Genomic DNA, 20934 nt, shown 5'->3' on the forward strand with positions numbered 1-20934 from the left:
CAGCGCATTCTCATCAAACCCCTGGAATGAAATATGAAGGGGGGAAAAAATATATAGCTGTGTTATTTATTGGAATAATATGCTCGCCAGGTGAATAATCATAGTGGCTGGAAGTGACAAACCAGTGTACTGTGCCATAAATAAGATGGGAATGGGAGAGAGGAAAATTATTATTATCCCTTTAGGAGAGTGTTCTGCTGTTACTATACTAAAATATAAAGCTAGTTCTTATACATATAAATTCAAACTAAGGCTATTTAGCACTATCCAGTGCTCTAAAACTCAAAGGAGCTTTAGATGAATCACAACTGTGATGACATGCGTCCCTAAACAGTTAAGCCACTGTTTGATAAATGTGATCCACTAAATGCAGTGAATGCAGAATATAGTTGGCAGAGGATAGCTGACAGAGGATTCTGTTGGAGTAAATTCAACTATTTCTCTATACTAAAAGCTAAAACACATGTCACTGCTTCACTTTCTGCTCCAAAACCTATCAATGGTATTCAGACCTGCATATTAATAATGAGGCTAACAGTCTTACAGCTATGCCCGTGGCTCTGTGCGGCTAGACAACAGGGCTTTAGGCTAAATGCTAACAATAGAATGTTAAAATTCTTACAATAGGTCTGAGTAATATTCTATGATTAGGGTTTCAATCCTGGTTTATCATTCCGCTCTTAGAATGGATGACTCTCCATTAATTGGAAATTCAACTTCCCATCCTACCAGGGGCGATGTCAACACATTTACAACTTGGATTGCAAATCCGATAAAACCAGATTTATAAAGATAGAGATCTCATCTCTGACTGTTATTCACAGATATCTTCTGATAGTAGCATTTGAAGAGGCCACAACCTTCAAAGTCACTGCTTTGTAACGGAAAGAAACCAGTTAGCCTGAATTAGTGAACCACATTCAGAGGTTCAATAATGGACTCCCTCCACCCTGTTACTTTGTCAAAACAACAGATTGATAGGAAAGCTATATTGGTTCCCATCTTTGAAGCGCCACAAAGGGGCAGCTTGAAAGAGGATGGATTATGTCCTTGTTGAAACTTGTGATTCCACACCACTAACCTGAGTCTTAAACTGGTGGATGATTTCTGATATCTCCTTTTGAAAATAAAAAAAAAAAAGGGCAGCTCTGTCACACCAAAGAGGTCAAAGAAATCAAGTGAATCCAAAAGAGCAGTAATGCTTTTGGTGGGGTCCATTTCTTAAACTAGATAAAGTGTATCGTCGGAGTAAAAAGAAACGCCTTGTTTCTCATTTTCCGGAGGTTCCATTCAGCTATGTCAGCCTTATCTTCCATCCACAGCCAACTGTATGGTCCAACACTGCCTTGATACGACAAGTGTAAGATAAACTTGACAGATCAACTTTTTCGATAGTCACCGAGCCCATAAACAACTGGGGCCTCTAATCTGATAATCCACCAATGAAAGATTAGGCGCGGGGAGTATTATTGTGTTGTCACTCTTGCTTACAGGGTCACATGGGCTTTCGCTGCCAGGGTTAGACATCCCTCGGCAAATCCTAGAAAGGTGTCACATCTCAGCAGGTGAGGTGCGGCGATAAGACAGACTTGGGGACATTAAATGGACAAACAGCAATTATCACAGGCATTAATGAGGAACCAAAAAAAAAAAAACTACAGGAGGGCGGAAGGGTGGCTTTGTGATTAGAGACACGTTCTGTACCTGAAAGGTCACAGATATGATCCAAGAAATAGTGAATGTGTGTCTATCAACAGCTGTTTGAACTGCAAAGTATCCTCAAGCAAGACACTGAACTAATATTTGCATGTTCCCTTTTAGTATTAAGTTTTCATTTGACTTTGTAAAACATACTGTAACCTCACTTGCAGTGGTTTTCAAACTTAAATTATAGACAATGTTCAATATCTAAATCTCTCATTTATGCTATGACTGACAGTAACGCAGCCCACACCGTCGTCTTCTTCTCTTTTCAGCAGAGGAAGCAATCCTGTACATTTCTGAACCTCATATTAACCATCCAGGCAGCTCTTGCATATGCTCACTGCTATCTCACAAGGAGAGCCGGAGAGTTGGAGTAATTCAAACATTCTTCAAACTGCAATTTATTTTCCCTGAGTTGTAATTATGGTCTATTAAAATGCAAATGATGTCAATGGCAGAGCAGTGCTAATCACTCACTGTCTGTTTATGGGCAGTACAGCCACATTAGAGACTCACACAGTGGGAGCTGAGATGAACAGAGATCCTCTATCTGTAAAGAATCCAATAAATTAGGCCCCTTTCTCAATGGAGAGTATGCATATTCTCTAGGGATATAAAGATAATCTGACCACATAATCCTATTCATGTTACATACGGTAAATTATAGTCTAAGATTCTAGATGTTGGCAGCCTCGCACCACCTATATCTGCAGCAATCTGCAAACATTTTACATGACCAACATGTCCCCTCTGTGGACTGTAGATAATTAACAGATACATCTAAACTCTTCGGATACTTTGTGTTTCAACTACAGTTTCAGACAGTTATACACAATTTTACTGAGACATTTGTACTGTTCATTTGCCCATCTGCATACTGTTACACATTATTGGATATTGACACCTACTGATATATCTAGGTATTCAAATCCTTCCTTTGAATGTTATGGATTCAAGATACCTATGATACTGCCTGTTACAACTGGCACAAAGAACTGCAACAGAATTACACATTTACTTTTTATGCTATTTATCAAACATGAAGAAAAAAAAAATCTAACCTGCATCTGCAAATGCATATAGAAAACCTTAAGAAAACACAAGTTACATTATATTATACTGTATGAACTGTATGAATAAATATTAAATGAATTAAACATTAAAAAAGGAACATGCATGTATTACATGTATGAGATGCAAAAAAAAAAAACCTTTCTTACATAAATGCATAACGAAATTTTCAGTCCCATATTCACATTTTATCATTGTAAACGTATGCAGCTATTTCTTAGTCCTTATGTCACCAGCCTACTGTTTGTTAGTCTTGGCTAACATAGTTTCTCTTAACAGACAACTATTGATTTCGTCATGATTAAAAAATATTGTACCACAGCCAGTGGATGTAAGACAAAGTGCACACATCTTATAATAACTCTAGTTCATAATAAAAGACTGAGATATGGGTATTTTGTTCCTCATATTAATATAAACTAAATGACTGCAACATATTACCATGCAAATTCATGTAAATTGATATGCTCTGACTATAATTGGATAATCTAAATAACATTTAGCATTTAACAACACAGCTAATCAGCTATGCAAAGTACAGAAAAATATTGCTTACTGATTAAAACTATATGCAGTTGCTGCCTTGGAGTACTGGCATTTTTTCTTTCACATCAGATTGCTGTATGATAACATGTATATTTTCCCCTCAAACTCTCAAGAGTTTGCAACTCCTTTTTGACAAGTTTGATCTTTTCTTAGTCGACATCCATTCCTACAGAGTTAATGAGAATGCACAGCATGGTATCGAGTCATCGGTGATGTTCAAAGGTACAGATTTTCTGCTGGGTGCAGGTCAACGGTTAAACATGAGGTCAATAATTATCCAGTTTTCAGTGTTTTATTCATGAGTGCATAGCCACAGGAAGAATATGTTCATGCATGTTAAATTACACGAGTCACATGAGGGAAAGTTACACAAGAGCTGCACTTATGGAATAATCAGTGTGATGAGCATGAATTACATCCGCGTTGCAAGCAACCTATTCCGTGTTTGTCTCTGTACTGCGTGTAATTTCGGCACACTGCTATTTTATCCTGTGGCTGATGTTTACACATGTGTATGTTCTGTGCTCCCATCACTTTTGCTATGCATTACATCGAGCCTAGTGGGGATTAAAGCTTATCTATAGTACTGTTAACCATATGCCGTGACAACAACCTCGTGTCCCCCTTATCAGAGAGTTAGCTGCTGACAAGACATGGTGTTATTAATAATCAAAAACCTCTGAACTGTTCACAGAGATGCAGCCCAACAATGCAGAACGTCCGCTGAAATTATATTTTAAAAAACTCTGCTGCACAGCAAATGTAAAAAAATGTTTTTAATATTAAGTGAAAGTGTGTTTATGTTTTGATTAGTTCAGAAAGAGACATTAATTTGACAGCTGAGATATGGTGGGAGCATGTTTTGACACTGTTACTTTGAGTCTGATAGGAAATGCTGCAAGATGAGCATGCTAAGATAACACTGCATGCATATGAGGCAAACAAACTGTCACCCTCTACATTTAACAAATTGAGAACAAGCTGGCCGCAATAGTGGAGTGCTTTTGTAATCACTGGTGAGAGGATTTGTGAGAATATAAATAGCACTTTCATTAGATCAATACTGTCATCCCTCCTCCGTCGGCTCACATTAAGAGCACAAGCTGGGTAATAATGGAGGACTGGTTGGACACACTCTGTAGCATTCTGTTTGATCATAAGGGGTGGTGTCCCCTAGGGCGCAGTCTCCGGCCTGCTGATAAATTCATCTTTCTGACTGTCCCCGTGGGAGCTTGCCAATGAGTGAGGGACATTGACTTTTCATTAAGGAGATCACTGCATTGGAAACTGAATTTATTTTCTTAAGAACATAACAGAGCTGGTTGCAAGTCAGCCTGAAGGCCACAGCAGAATGCCGATACACCAAGAGCTGATGGAATGTTTTGGTTGACTAATAACGCTCCCCCTGTTCCCTCCAGTGAAATACGTACAGGTGGCAAGATAAAACATGCAAAGTTAAGCACTCTTCTTTTATTATTGGCTAGAGTGTGCTACAGTTGTGCTTTACAGTGGACAACTTTGAGTGCACAGTTACATATAGAACACATTAAGAGTTGTTGACACGCCCAAGTAGCCATTGCTTTATAACAGCATTTGTGTATGTGAGGGTTACTGCATTTGACAGGGGTTAGAAGCAGAAGCAGAATGGATTTAGCTATGCATTGATTTCATAGGCTCATTACATTTATACAGTATATTATTGTACTCTTACAGTCTCATTGCAGGGACTTCAGCATCATTTATAGACTGCATTTTACCACCTAAATTCATGAGGGTTTCAGTAAAATATCAAGGGTCAGTCTCTTGCACTGTACCTTGCACCTATGCAAAGCTTTTACACTTGCTGTAAATTTCATCAAGGTGAGCTAAAGTGTTTACCCCATTAATTTATTTCAGCTGAAGCCAGAGCGCTGACCCATAAAATGAGCTAAGATAATACTGACCTTAACATGGTCGTCTGCACATGGAGGTAATTGCTAAGGCTCCAGATCAATCAATATTGACTTGCCAGTTTTTTTTCTTTTTCCCCCCTTCCCCACCCACTATAAGTTGAGCTGAATGTGTAAAATTGGCTTTAGACGGATGGAGAACATATCCCTGATAGTTTAACCTTTATCTAGCTAACATGTTCACTTATCTGTACAATTATAGATTTTGCCAGTCAAGCTGTTTCTTGGAAATTCTGTTGAGTGTTAGAAGACTGGAGTGTCGCATTAACTAGGGTAATTGTGGACTGTGTTTAAGTTTGTCTCTCTAGTAGAATGAAAAGATCCTTACTGTAGGAAATGTAAAGATGTGTCTGTGCATCAGCATTACAGTCTTACAGAGGCTTTTGGCACATATCACAACAGAAATGAAATGGCTGATATTGAGCAATAACATTTCAACAATAAATTACTGAGATAATAAGATGGGCCGATACACGCGCACACACATACACACGCATACACATACACACGGACACACACACACACACACACACACACACACCCCTTTACATCGCGATCGCTGTGTACTGTAAGGCATTTGATTTCTCTTTAATTTTTCAAGGTAGGGGCACAGACTTAGCAGGCATTTCCATCTTGACTTGATAAATCTCACAATCTTCTTTTCCTTGCCACACTGAAGTAATTTATTTTCTATCTCTCCAAGCTATATTTTCCAGTTAATATTTCATTTTTTTTCATACAACCTGACAAAGGATGCCACAAGGGATGATAAGAATTCTGAAACCTTTGCACTCTCACTCTAGATACAGGATTTACCTTGAGAATTTTTCAAAGAAAAAAGACTTCTAAACTAACCGAGACACTTATAACATTTGTGTGTTTTTTTTTTTAGCTTAACTACAAGCTACACATTGTCTTCTTTCAATAGTTAGCTGTGAAACATTTGTAATTCCTCTTTCATAGGAGTTTTCATGCACATTTGATTCATAGATGACTGCAACTAACGACAGGGTTACAACCTGCATTGAATATCTGGTGAGAACAACAAAACAAAAACACATATGCTACAAATGTGTTTCCCCTCTGGTAAAGATCACACAGACTGGCTGACTAGAGTCTCTATTTATAGTGTCTCGAAAACAGCAAATCCTGATTGTGTCACTCAGACCTATTTTCATACCCAGCAGCTAAACATTCATCATTCATATGCTGGAAATGTGCTCTGTTTTGACTCAGGATTATGAGGGGCAAAATCAAAGTATTAATGTTATTGCATGAAAACTATGATCTCAGTGATTTACAAAGTGGGCCTGTATTCTTTGCAGGAGAACCAAATTACATGTTCCTTGAGTGATGGGTAGCAGTATCCTTCTGGCTATTCAACTCGCCCTTAATTTGAATTTGATAAGATTTCTTTTTGAGACATTGTTAGGCTAATGTAAATTTGGAGGGAGGACGAGAGTCTACCGCTGGCTTAACTTTGATGAGGTGTTAATATCTAATATCAAAAGCAGATAAAACCCTTATTAGCCCCACTGGTCTTGCTAGAGTGGGAACTTATTACACAGAGGAGATGAGACGAAAGCAGATGAAGTAATAAGACTGCCCGGGGCTTTGTTACATGTCCTTAAGCTTTCTGACGGGGTCAACTTAATTTTGTGACTTAAATGCTGAGGGTTTACGAATGCAGACAAGCTGACATTGTTTGAGAGATCTAATTCAGACTCTCATATTTCATAGACTGCAACATCTGGGGGATTACAGTGTCTCGAGCCAGAGGCAGTTTGATAATCGGTTGTCATTTTAGGAGTTGCATGCCTTTCCCAGCTTTGGCGGTTTTCTAAAGGTCTTTGGTTCAATCAAATGTTTGTGAGATTAGTTGGCTGCACTCCTTTCAAGAACTGTTTTCATGTGGGTTGGGTTTTAATGTTTGCCTTTGGACTTTCATGGTAAAACATGCTCCAAAACTGATCATTTTGGACTCTTAAAGTTATTTTTGAAAAAAAAAAATGTGGCCATGCTTTGCTGCCATTTAATGGTCGATAAGGAATAATGTACATTAAATAAACACAAACTAATTGTGAAATGTAACAGTAATATAAACACACATGGTTTAGATCTCAGATGATGATGTGTATTAAAGTGGTAAAAAAACATTTTTTTAAAACGTACTTAATATGGGGAGTACCAAGTAAATTTGTTTTGATGATGTCTTTTTTGCTTTTGTAGTCCCTTATAATAAATAATTGTGGTTGTAGTTTAACCTCTTTAAATATAAATGCGGGTTTACTGCTGACGTGTAAGGCATTGCAAACTACTTTCTTAGACCTCTCCAGAAAGCACAAAGTAAGCACACTGTTTGTAGGCCACCAATCAATGCTTTGGACCAAGAGGAATGAGCTTTTGACTCAGTGACTGAGGGACGGCATCAATACAAAACGTTCACCCTAAACAAGTCGGAAAACACCTTGGGTTCCAGCACTATGTCCCATTGATTTCTATTCAGCTCAACGCAGATTCTGCAGCATTTAGACATTTAATTCCCTTTCAAGCAAAGTCATTACACAGCCGAGCATTTAATTAAGCAATCACAGTGGTGCAATCTGAATGATTCAGTGTCTAAATGAGGGCCAAGTTGGCAGTGTCTAAATGTGGGCCGAGTTGGCGCTATGGTGGCTTAACAGTTTGTGATGAAGCTGCTTATAAAATTTTAAGTTTTAAGGAAAAATGAAATTATGAAAAATGGCATCCTTATCGTATGAATCGTACATCTCCTCAACAACATGTTAGAATCTCAGCAAAACAAAAAGTCAACACACTCAAGAAATCCACACAATTACACCCTTAATTAAGTGTGCTGAAGGCCTTTTTGAGATGGAAGGAGCCAGGTATTCATGGCTGACCTATTTCCTCCGCAAACGAAAGATAATTTTAGGGGCATGGGCACAGATGGGTCTGAGGATGTACTTTGGAGGCGTTCTCACCTCTCCACACCTCTGTGAACAGGGTGACAGTTTATCATGTCTGGATGTGGCCTCTGTGTGCTTGGTTTGCCTTTCCCCAAATGAGCTCAACCACAGTGACATTGAATTTCATAAAATGTTCATTGTCAGTCGGTCCGCACTGATGTCATATGAACTCTGCATAACTGCAAATGCAGTACTTTTATGTGTTTTAATTTTTGCAAATTTGAACAATCAAGTCCTTTCTTTCTCCTTTCTTAAAGTAGTTGATTGCCTCGCCGTGCTGTATTAGAACTTTTTATCTGAAAACAATTACCCAAATAGGAAAGCAATATTTTTGCAGTTTGTGATTCATTCACTAGACAGTGCCACCAAAAAATGGCAGAACTCCTGCAGCCGATAGAAAACAGACAATTAAATTGATGTCCCGTCGAAGCAGTGTGGACAAACAATGTGAATGAGTTAATGGTCTCAAATTACAAATTGCTTATAAATTTAAGTCTCTGGTAAATGAAGGATTAATTTCATGGCAGGTTTGCTATTGACACTGCAAAAAACCTTTTTTCAGTACAAATGCTGGGTGGTACTCGTTGTTGTCACCACCTCCGCTGTTTTTGTGTGATTCTGCATCTCTCGCCATCTTCTCTCAGCAGTGGGCAGGTGGCAGGAGCACCTGCAACTGCACCTGTGTTAGTTTGTGTCACAGTATGTTGGTCTCTTGAAGCCATTTGTTCCCAGTCATGTTAGAGTGCTCACTACAACTGCTACAAACATAAATTATTTGATTTTGAAACTGGGATTTTGCTGTGAATCATAATGGCAATTTGGAGATTTTAAAGAACATTTTGGGAGATACACTCATTTGCTGCCTTGCAGAGAGTTAGATGAGAGGAGAGTGAGGCTCACTCTTTCCCGCCTGTTGAAACAGTTTCAATTCGTGCAGATGCATCTTCATGTCAATTCGTGCTGCCCTCTGCAAATTTGCATTTAATTGCATTTTCACATCGACTTTGTATGTAAACATGCCACCACTAAAATGTGTTTTGCGATCTGTCTAAACACACAATTACACTTAAGTTTTTGTATAAATTAAACAAATGAGACTGTGTAATGTGTTAATGAGTTTACAGGTGCTCACATTGCTTCATATTTACTTTACAGATGTGAGAGTGGTGTCAATCTTCAATCTTTCGTGGTAAGAAAATGAATACGCGTAGTTCTGAAAACGTCAAACTATTCCTGAAATTGAAAAATCTCGATTTTTCCTATTTAGTGTTACCAGAGTTGTTTTATGGCTCCGATTTCTCCACTTATTTAAAAACCAAAAGCTTGTCATAATGTAATTCACTTTTCTTTTGATTCCAAATAGAAGTCTTGCTTGATAATGGCACCTAGTGCTTTTACATTTTTAAAAACTATATTTTCGCAGACGTGAACTTTGACATTCTAAACTCCAACTACAGATCTTAATCAAAGTCAAAACTTAATCCAGGCCTGATAAGATGCTCTATTTAACAGGCTCGTTTTAGCGGGGGGCTCGATCAGGTGAAATGAAGAGGAACTGATTGCTGGTGGTGATTGTGCTGATTACATTTTAAATTTAAAACTTTCCTCCTTGTACATGGTCCTGACAATGACATAGCAGGCTTAGTAAATGCCAAGGTCCCTGCAATCTCACACTGTTAGGGAAATACCACACTTCTATTTTTACTTTAGTTCAATTGAAGTTGAAGAACTGTGACCGTGCGGGGCAACACACATGGAAAACCAAACAAAAAATCTCCTCACAATGATTCTTTTTGTGTTGTTAGCACTAAAAGTAGATGTATTCATAGCTATTTTCCTACTTGACCAACTCCTTACCCCTGTCATTGGTAAAATGTATAAACTAACACTGAATTATTCCCACCAGATCCCAAAGCTGAAATTGCTGCATTATTTTGTCAGGGAAAAGCAATTTTCATATTATCCTGTTTATGTATTGCAACAGCAGCATTAATCATCAACATGTTTTCAAAGTTAAATAAAACAATCATGTTCTGTAGGAGGAAGAGTTCAGCATTCCTGACCTTCTCTTATTCTGACTGTGGGCAGTATTTACAATGACTGAGATCCATGTTGCAATTTTCCCCCTAGTCAAAACATTATGGATGCTTGTGCTACAGCTGTCATATAAATGACATTTGAAAATATACGATGAAAGGTATTTGCATGAAATACGGCACAGGATAAAGTATTAGCATATTGGGAGGGGGTATTTGCAATTGTGTCCATGCCTTCTTTTGGAAATGACAGACATACAAAAAATAAGGAAATATTAATGTGTTACGTGCAGAATCTTACACATACACAGTACTTAATGCAGGTCTAGTAGGCATTCAGTCCAATCACCGTTTATAAGCATGAATAACCTTGTGCTAATAAAAGATCACAAGAGGACTGAGACTAATCTATGATATCAAACTAATGTGAAACCTCTTTCAGTCACAAAAATGTAAGACTCCCAAATCATTTTACAAAATCACATCAAGTTTTCTGAACTTTTGTATCCCAGTGGGTTTAATATCATGGCAGAGATATCAATTTCAATGCGGAAAATCGCTCTTGATCTTTTTTACATCATTTTGCATCTTTTCCAATTCGTTCTCCAAAGATCTGTGTGTTGGTGTGACACCACAGATTAAAGGAGCTGACAGCAAACTCGCTCGCCGTCTTTCTGACAATGTGCTGCCGTTGTGAAAATTTAAATGCGAGCCGGAATATTTTAATGCCATCTCCTATGAACTTGTATTTTTGCTTAAAGCACGGGTCATGAGAAACGATATCACATGATGGATCTTGCTTATGTCCCTTGACCAGATTCTCACAGATCATTCTAGCCATATTATTAGAGAAGAACAGCACAGTTCAAAAAAAAAAAAAAAAAAAAAACATCCAATACTGTGGCATTTAATACAGTAGGTTGGATTTGTGCAGCCCTGCAGCAGATTGTCTGTGTCACGTGGTTGATATTGAGTGTAAATGGTCATAAAGTCATCTTATGAGCATGCACTGGCTTGGATCCAAACTCTCGCTAGCTGGCTTTATCAGTGTATTGCTACTACTGTTCAAAACTGTTCCTCTCCAACTCTCTCTGCATAACTGTGGAGAGGAGGGAGACAAGTACAGTAGTTGGAGATCAGTGTCAGAGCAGAGACATTTCACTGTGTGAGCTTAATCACAACTAGTCTCCCAGTGTTTTGCAAAGTCATGAGAGACTGCTAGTTCACATATCTTCATTTGTTGTCAAGTTTAGACGAGAAAAGCTTTTACGTGTTCTGTTGTTGTACATGACCTTTTGAGGTGATGGCAACAGCTCATAATGCTACATTGACATAAGGAAAGATGATCCAATTCACCTCAACTTGAACTGCACTGGTTACAGAGTCGGAGTCAACCTCTGCAAAAGAAGTCTAGCTAACACGGAGATGCAAGATTATTAAAGCAAAGTTATAGGCCACAAGGTTAATATGATATATGTGTTTGTGAATACCTTCGTACCGTGCATGTTTGTATCCTAAAGTGCACGTCTGGGTACTGTGTTAAATAACAGCACACGCATAGTGGTACTTATAGTGGTGCTTAGTTTTAGTGGTGCAAAGTGTGTGGTGTTCCAAATTTAGCTTGAAAACATAAAGAGTTGTAAAATATGCAAATATACTCCCTGCATATATCAACAAAACAACAGCAGAAAATCAGCCATTAGTTTTAACAAGGGCAATATAACAAAACATTTAATTTGTTATATAGGCAACTGCACTTATTAGTTTTCTAGTCGGACGCTGTACGTGCCTCAGTGAACATGTCAAGGGCTGTTAATTTGTTGCAGTTATGACTTGTGTTTTGTTTTACACTGACTGTAATACATTGGAAAGATGTAAGGGCCTATTCACTGTATGTGACAAACAGAGTACAAGTCCTACAGTAAATATCAGTCAGTTCATAATGAAAATGCGGCATGATTGATGCGTATTAGGAACTCAAGCCAGGAGCTGCAGCCTTGCAACTGGAACCATATTGTACATTTGATATATTTTACAAGTTTTTCCAATGTTGGGATGTATCGTTCATAGTTCTATAATAGTCAATCAGTGATTATATATTGCATATTGGGTTGCATGTGATAATAAGCAGAAGTTGATTTTCACAATTTCTCAAAACAGTTTGCTGAATATCTGACTGTAAAACAGTGTAGTGATGTCATCACGGCATTTGAATATTTAAGATATCCTTCTGAAATAACTCTTCTTAACTTACCTGTCCTCAGCACTTCCACCAATATTCAAAATTGAGTTATAATGTCTATTATAAAACCATATAGCTCTAAAAATAAACCACAGAGGGAAGATTAAAAAAAAGAGGCCTACCTTGAGGTCGAAGGTGTGAAAGTCAAGGAACATTCTCTCTCCTGAGACCTGTGACAGAGTGGGGGGGATGAGACGTCAGTCATGATTAGGCCACAGTGCAATTACAGAGCAGCTTCTCTGACAGTGATTGATCAATGAGGAACTCCCTTAATGAAGACAAGGACTCAGGGGCTCCCAGGTGCAAATTGGCAAAAGTAAGTAGTGGGAATAGTGTCCCAGATTGCTAAGGCACTAAGAGGATCATCCCGTCTGCAGGAGCACTTTGGTGGCAGAAATACAGCATGCAGGTGCGTGTCTGATTTCATACAGTTTGAACAGAAGTTAACTAAAGCAATGTCAAGACATTTAAAAGTTAGAGGTTGGTTTTGTCCACTATGGCCACTTTCCTATATTTCCTTTGATATCCCACCACACCTAAAGATTCAAATCGTGTATCTTGTATCCCTGTCCTTCAAGTATCCTGTGGATTTTTTGTTCATTAGTAGTGTTATCGAGTAATGTAAAGATTGTTGTTTTGTTTTTTAATCTTTTTTCTTCTTTAAATATTAAAAAGAAATGCAGAATGGCTGGGTTGGTATCATCCTGTAGGCTGTTTACTGGGTTGAAATTAAAATGTTTACCGACAATACTATGCCTGAGTGCACTTTACGTACGCAAAGTTGTTTAATGCTGGTTTAATTTTGAGTTTCTTAATGAACCAATGACTTTTACACAGTGTAGGCACAGCATAATACCCCATTGAGTGACATGGCAGTAAGTACAGATAAGGGCACAAGTCTTACTTGGACACAAAGCTGTGGCTCCTTTTTTAGCATGGAAAGGTTAATCATCCACTGCTCAATTTTCACTGCAGAAGCTATACAACTATACAAGAGTATACAAGAAAAGCACAACTATAGATAACTGTCATATATATTTAGTTATGTCTTTTTGCAGGGTAAGCAATCTGTAAGTTTACAAAAATGGGTTTCAATTTCTTTTTGTGGTTGACTTTTGATGCGTCTGATAAGGACTGGTCTGATAGGCATTTATTACGCCTATAAGTCCAAGCTGATCCTCTGTGGCACTTTTAACTCTGTTACACAAAACAGGCTGAACTCAAGGGCCACTTAAGCACGACTACCTCAGTTGGACTGTCAAGAACAGCCTCATTGTTAAAACACCAGAGAACGAGGAAATCAGGCCCTTGAGGCAAAAGCTTCATATGCCACTGAGTTGAAATTCAGTTTTTGATTTAGCCCTGTAATAAACTCCCAGGAAAATCTGGACTGCCTTATGGTCTGACCTACCATAAGGAGGGACACATTTGCTTTATGTTCTATTCATGCATTGTGCGCGGGTGAGGAGGGTGCTTGCCAAAAACAGCCGGGCCCTTTGAGGGAGGCATCTGACTGGTGCTTTACTTTTTTTCTTCTCCAAAATTTGCAATACATGCATGTGCACACACACACACACACACACACGTGCGCTCGCCAAAGCTTGCAGGGCACATGCAAACATGCACAAATTGATTAATACACACAGACATTCACAGGTTCCATGAAAAAAAAAAAAAAGCATATATTTCGATGGCAAAGACATGGAAGAGAAATCTTTACAGACGTTGGTTACTTGACTCAGGCAGTGGGGAACTGAATGGTGTCTTGACTGAGAATCTGGCACGATGTTTCACTGGAGTTACTAATTAATACGCAGCATGCACTGTGCCACACGCTGCTTATTAATAAGTGCAGGTGCAGTTCACATAATCTTTTAGTCAATCACAGTGTTTATAGGCTAGACTATACGAGGGCTGACAGTTCATCAAATCAGTCATCTTTACATTGTAATAATCACTATCTAAATGACCACTCAACTATGAAGGCTCACGCAGATTCTGCAAACAATCCCGCAAAAGAAGAAATTGCTCTTTGTGTATTTAGGTGATTGATTTAGAAGTGGATTGCCAGTGGATGCAAGTACTGAATACAAAGGAGGCAGACTGTTAGAAAGTGATTCCTTTCATCCTTCTAGAGGCACAGACTATTGTACCTGAGTGATGCAAAACTCACAGTGCAGCTGTAAATTCATACTGTACCCAGCTAAGATGAGTTCAGACATGATGGTCTCCATCTGCTATCTGTGTACTTCCCTTGAACATCAAGATTACAGAGCTCAAGTAATGAAAGTGGGAAAGTCAAACCCCCCTCGAGTGCACTGTGCCATGCACTGGTATTTTCCTATCCCCAGCTGCAAAACATGCATGAGGCATTTTTTGTTGTTGATTTTAAAAAACAATTGTAACTGATCGTTTTCTCTCTTTTAAAAGAAATCTGCTCCTCTTTCTTTCAATGTCTGCCTCTTTTAGTGACTGATCATTCAGATCAGATTCTCTTTCTGAACACCATAATTAGTTTGAATAGCTTTCCATTAATTTTGCCTCACAATACTTATCCTGTGAGCACAGCAGCTGTATCCTCATTTTACCTCTTTTGCCAGAAAAATCCAAGTCCAGTCACCCAATGGTGGCGAGGATAGAACACTTATGTAAGTGTCTTTGAATTGGTTAGGTTAGAATGCAATCTATTGTATAAGCAGTCTCTGTTTGGACAAAATTGCAAGTGATCAGTACTTAGGTAGTGTTTTATGCAGTACGGCCAGTGAAACTGGCTGAGTGATGCTGCCAGATTTAGATGTCGTGTATCAAGAGATTTGTGTGGACCTGGGAACATTTTGTGCCATAGAAAAGTATAGCCAGAGGCACAAACAATGCACAGAGAGACTGAAAGTGCATATTTTTATTGTGTGAATCTAAACACATGATTTCTCAAGGAATTGCTGTACACCACACTGATAAACATTTCAAATTACATACTTAAGAGATCATAATCCACTTTCTTGCAAAAGATGGGAGATAATTGTGTACAGTTAGTTGTTTTGTACCCTGAGGTGGCATGCATCAGATGCAGGAGTTCTCCTTAAACACCAAATGTACTCAGTGTACTGAGAGAAACAGCTGAAGACTGTAATTGCTTGAGGTGGTGTGAGATAATTAAATGGCTAAACTCGAAGACATTTGTGTACATCAAGGTACTGAACATCTAAAGGACTACATCATCTGTTGTGGATAGTTTGCCTCTGTAAAATTTCTTTAATATATATAAATGACCATTCATACACACTTCACCTTTTCTGCTTTGCTATTTCATAAAAGTTGTATAGAACAAGCAAACTTGTTGGATCCATTCAAAAATCTGCCAGAAAGATTTGATTTCCAGCTAACTTCTGAATGCGTATTCATACAAGTTCAAGGTACAATGCTATCAGAGAGTTTTAGGACATGACTGGAGATGCAATTACATTTTTAATACAGCAGGATAATCTCAAGTCTTGTGCTTTGACAGTGACACATTAGCTAAATCATATTTTATTGATCCCCTCCTTTATGAACTAAAATTTCACTTAGTAATTTGCATTTGTGGTCGACAAGATGGAATTAAGACCAGAGAGAGCTGTCAGTTTTGATTTCATTTATTACCAGTCTAATAATGTGGCCTATTTAGCCTTTACAGCTGAAAATGACCTTTTTTCTTTCTTCTTTAACTTTACCCTCTGTGTTTGTCTTTCTATCTATCTCTCTATAACTCTAAGTGACTGAGTATGGGGTGAATTAAATGATTTGATGTTAACAGTGGAATGGGTCCTTGGGAGCTTGAACAGCTGAAAAGAGCAACCATTTGGCTGGCGGACCTGCTTGCCTCAGCACTTAGAGGCACACGTTTAAATGTTCGGCTTTCACCCGGAATGGCCCACAAGAGGGACGTCTGAGGGGGGAGTTGGGGGGTGGGGTAGGGGACCTGATGCTGAGGTTCCAGGGAATTGCATGGTCATTCATCACATTAATGAGTCATGTCACTTTATTTACAAAAAAGGGAGACTTTTTTTTTTTTTTTTTTTTTTAACCATTGGATGGCTCCCACTATCATGATGTGGCATTCTGTTAATGTTGGCTGAAGTTAATCGAAAAAGGCAATGTAATCTACAGTAGCCAAGGTAGCCAGCTAAATCAGGCTGATTGCAGCTGAATATCACCGCGCTCAGTTGTATTCTGACAACAAAGGCCCAAAATTTGCAGGATTTTTGGGATGCAGACTTAGGGCAATTTGGGCTTGGAATCACCTCCAGGTATTAGCACTTGGGCAAGCTTTGGGCCAAAGGCGGCCCATTCATCACACCTGCAGCATTAGTCTGTGCAACCAGCTGTGCCAGATTTAGCTCAGGTCTAGGCCAGACAATTTTGGCTAACTTGTGGAAAGTAAAAGTCTCTTGGTGTTTGGCATGTGCACAAAACTACTGCTGTCTGAATTATTTGTGTTGTGCAGGTACAAGAGTTAGAGAACTGATCACCTTTAATAAACAGATGAATATTACGTCTTAGTTAAATTAATATAAGGATAAGTTAGAGGCTGGGATGGTGACGAGAGCTGTTGCACAGGCCATGTGCATATTGACAGAGTAATAGTGAGAAGTTTCAGGTTATATTGGCCACACTGTACACCAACATCAATGTGACTGGTTGGTACTAGTCAGCTGATGGCCAAACAGCTGTGAGTGAGCCAGTGATTGTGAAGCATGGATCAAACAGCGGATGGCAATCAGCTAATGGATGCACACCTTCAGTGCTCTGCCTGAATGAAGTAAGTCCACTTAAATTAAGACAAATCTCATATCTTTGATTGGTAGATGCAGTTAATGTGGACTTACAGTTTTTTTTTTTTTGACATTTTCAAGAGGCTGTTGCATTTTGTAAGAGATGTATGCTCTGCTGTTAATTGTACCTGAATTTGTTCTACAACAGGTTTTTTTTTTTTTTTTTTTTAATGACCTCATTGATTGATGTGATGAGTGTAATCAATTGACATGTATTACATGTTTATGTTCATGGAACAAATAGTAGTTCATTGAATAGCTAATAGTAGCAGTTCATAAATTACACATAATGCCGTAGCCCCACATGAAACAATGGGTGGTAAAAGGTTAAATGTTAGCTCCCGCTCCTGCCTGGAGACAAATAACCACAATGTAGAATGAAACAGCCTTAGTATGCTGCTTAAGTACAAAGTTAAATCCAACAGTCCTACAACTGTTCCTGTGATGCTGGTATACTAATATCACTGAATTCCCCCCACGCTTGGGTTCCCTCATGAAAGCTCTCACACAGACAGGGTAGGAAGATTTGAATAGAGTATGAGGATTGGAACTATATGACATTTTTCTTTGCCTAGGAAATCCAAATCTGTGATATTACCATTTCAGGGGTGAATGGATTTACAGCACGATGGATTGATAAATCTTGGGACAGGGTGAAATAGATGAATCTCAAGTTATTTACCCTTTTTAATTGGAAATGTCTGTCACAGGGCAGCAAGCCGAGTCCTCTTCCAAGCCATTATCTGTCTGCCTTGATCATTTGCAGGTATTTTATGGAGAGTGATGAGCTGAGTGTCAACGGTACCTATTGAATTTATTCCCATTGGATTTGTATAGGCTTAAAAACACAAATGCTGAGGAGTGAAAAAGCTCACAAAAGGTCGGCTTGTTAATCACGTCGCTACATTTACTGTTTCACGGATTCACCGATTATGACTGACAAGATTTTGCTGACACAAAAGCCAAATTGTTTAATTTACTTTTAAGCTAAACTCTAGAGTTTGAGAGCCCTGTGGAGTTTATGTGATTAATCTGTCACTAGGTGAGCTTCAAACTTATTTTTTGACTAACTAACTAGCAAGAATTTTTATCCCTTAACAGGGATCACAGTTGTATTTTTAATTGACTTAAACAAGTCGTAGGTTTTTTTGAGCAAGCCCTTGGGCTTCACTCATAATTGCTCCCCCGGGGTCCTGTCAATAGTTTCTACCTGCTCTTGAGCTCTTATTCGCTGGGCTGTCATCCTTGCTGCACTGCCTGTGTGGACCCCTGAGTGACACAGCAGCATCACAGGATGAGCTCTGTTGAACGATATCTCTGGCTCCAATGGAGGACACCACTGGGACACTGCCAGCCCAGCTGATGATGTCACACTGTGACAGCGGTGACTACTTGAGCTAAAAACTATTGTATGTGGACTGCCCTGGGAATGTGAGTGGACCATTGTGTGTGTGCATGAGTATGTGTGTGTGTGTGTGTGACACCCACTAAAACGAGATCCAAATGTATATCCAGGAAAACTGCCAGACATAATACTCTTTACAAGGACTGTTTAGCTGTAAGCACAGACACATTCTTGGACTACACTTTTGACCACATTGTGAATCCTTGCACAAAGAACTTAATGTGCATTCTGTACCAACAAACAATTCAATGATCTCATCTCTTATTCATACAGCAGTATAAATCTTGACACCGCCAACGTCTCAGTATGTGCTAGAAAAAAAACAAAACAGCGAAGTCATTTTATTCTGCATTTGTCACAGCAAAAAAGATGAGAACTGACAAAACACTGATTTAAGTGTTAGTAGTAATACAAGCATTAGCCTCTTCCGAAGCAGTCGCTGATGTGTTTTGACTCTGACAGTACTAAAAGCAACACTTTTGTTTCAGTCTTCCTACCCATACAAACATAGATCTCTTGTGATTGCACTTTGGCGGCCTATCCATGTTGTCTAACAGCAGCATATAAAGGCTCATTTGCACCATCTGCCAGTGGAGGTGACAGAAGCAACTCAAGTGCCAAGGGGCTATTGAAAAAAACAGTACAGCTTCCACAATCTACCTGCTCCTCTGATGTATGGAATATTTCTTGGTTAAATTGGTCTTTCGGTGGCTTTTAAAAGCCAGTGGTGATGAAAGAGTGAGACATTGTGTGCTCCCACACTGTCACAGCAGGGATTAGCGCTTGTTAGCTAATGTTGTGAGCTGTTTGAGTTGACAGGAGGTTGTGGGAAAGGTCTGCTTCATTTAGAGTGTGACTCCATTTGACTGCTATACTGTATAGTAATGGTAGATGGGCGGTAATATAAGAAGGAATGGTTTTTACCAATGCTAGCGATGTGGATGAAATATCTCAACAACTATTGGCTAGATTGACGTAAAAAATTTTTCACAGGCATTCATTGCCCCGACAGGATGAATCTTAATGATCCACTGGCTTTTTTCTGGCACCGCGACATGTCTCGACTGATGGATTGCAATGAAATTTGGTACAGATATTCATGGTCCCAGACGGTGAATCCTAATGATTTCGGTGATCGCCTGACTTTTCACCTAGCTCACCAACAAATCAAAATTTTGACATCTGATATTTAAATGTATGATTTAATACCTCCAAAAATAATGACACTGACATCATCGTTATTGTAACATTTTAGCATGCTGACGCTAGCGTTTAGCTCAAAGCACGACTGTGCCTAAATACAGCTTCGCAGAGCTACTAGCATAAAGCTGTAGACTCAGTGAACTTATTTCAGTGCAGAGCTTGATACAGCTGCTTTTTGCTCATATATCTCAGAGAGAAGAGCATGTTTTCAAAATTGGAGATGTACATCTAACAGTTGTAGACAAATATTAGTGTGTCAACCCTCTTTTTATAATGCTGATGAAGTGAGGGATTCCACTTTGATGGTAATTTGAGCACAGACATTCTTAGACAAGAATATTTCATGAGGGTTGATTCTGTCCCTTCATATCTCTCTCAGAACTCCTCACTTCCAGAAACTTCCTAACAAAGTTAGTGATCATTGGTGCAATGTGTCATGCATCTGACGGTTTGATTGTTACTGTGTTTTCACATGCAGAGGAGCGGAGAGAAAAAGAGAGCTTCATGTGTTGCTCAAGGTCCTTTTAGATACTCCCCATCCCACATCTCCCTGCACAATTAATTTTATCTTTGGGGTATTATCAAGAGGGAGCCTGGCGAAGCAGCATGACAGAAAAACGGTCCAGAACCCTGAGGCCCAGGTTGGGAATTAATCTGTTTGACAAGATCTCTCACAAACGATTTGCTTGGCTTTCCTTCAGTTGGATGTTGCCACTACCCTGTATATCTGAGGGGGTGAAGAACAAGCATGTTTCAAACATAATGCGGCCGGAGTCGACTCAAAACGTTGAAGTGAGCAGTGACAGGTCGCTGTTGATGTGTTCGAAACACAAGGAAACAATGTAGCTCTGACAGGTGTTATCGCTGTTAAGTAAGCAATAGCATTATTTAAATCAGCCATGCAGTCATAATAATGACTTCCCATCATGACCGGCTGACATTGGCTTTCTTTCCTCCACAAAGTACAGTTTAGCCCTAAATCAAGCTTCCAAAAAAAA

At 39.0% G+C, this 20934-nt stretch overlaps 1 protein-coding gene across 21 annotated transcripts in view; it reads right to left on the minus strand.

Moving 5' to 3' along the window:
- The window catches only part of LOC130164064 (receptor-type tyrosine-protein phosphatase delta-like), a 355849-nt gene that overhangs the window by 171374 nt on the left and 163541 nt on the right, over positions 1 to 20934 (minus strand). For all 21 annotated transcript variants that reach the window (XM_056368470.1, XM_056368468.1, XM_056368467.1 and 18 more), the window contains exon 8: positions 12640 to 12687. The gene's annotated coding sequence lies outside the window, so the exon portion shown is untranslated. The remainder of the gene's footprint in view (positions 1 to 12639; positions 12688 to 20934) is intronic.

This window comes from Seriola aureovittata, chromosome 23, assembly GCF_021018895.1.
Source record: "Seriola aureovittata isolate HTS-2021-v1 ecotype China chromosome 23, ASM2101889v1, whole genome shotgun sequence".
Lineage (NCBI taxonomy): Eukaryota > Metazoa > Chordata > Actinopteri > Carangiformes > Carangidae > Seriola > Seriola aureovittata.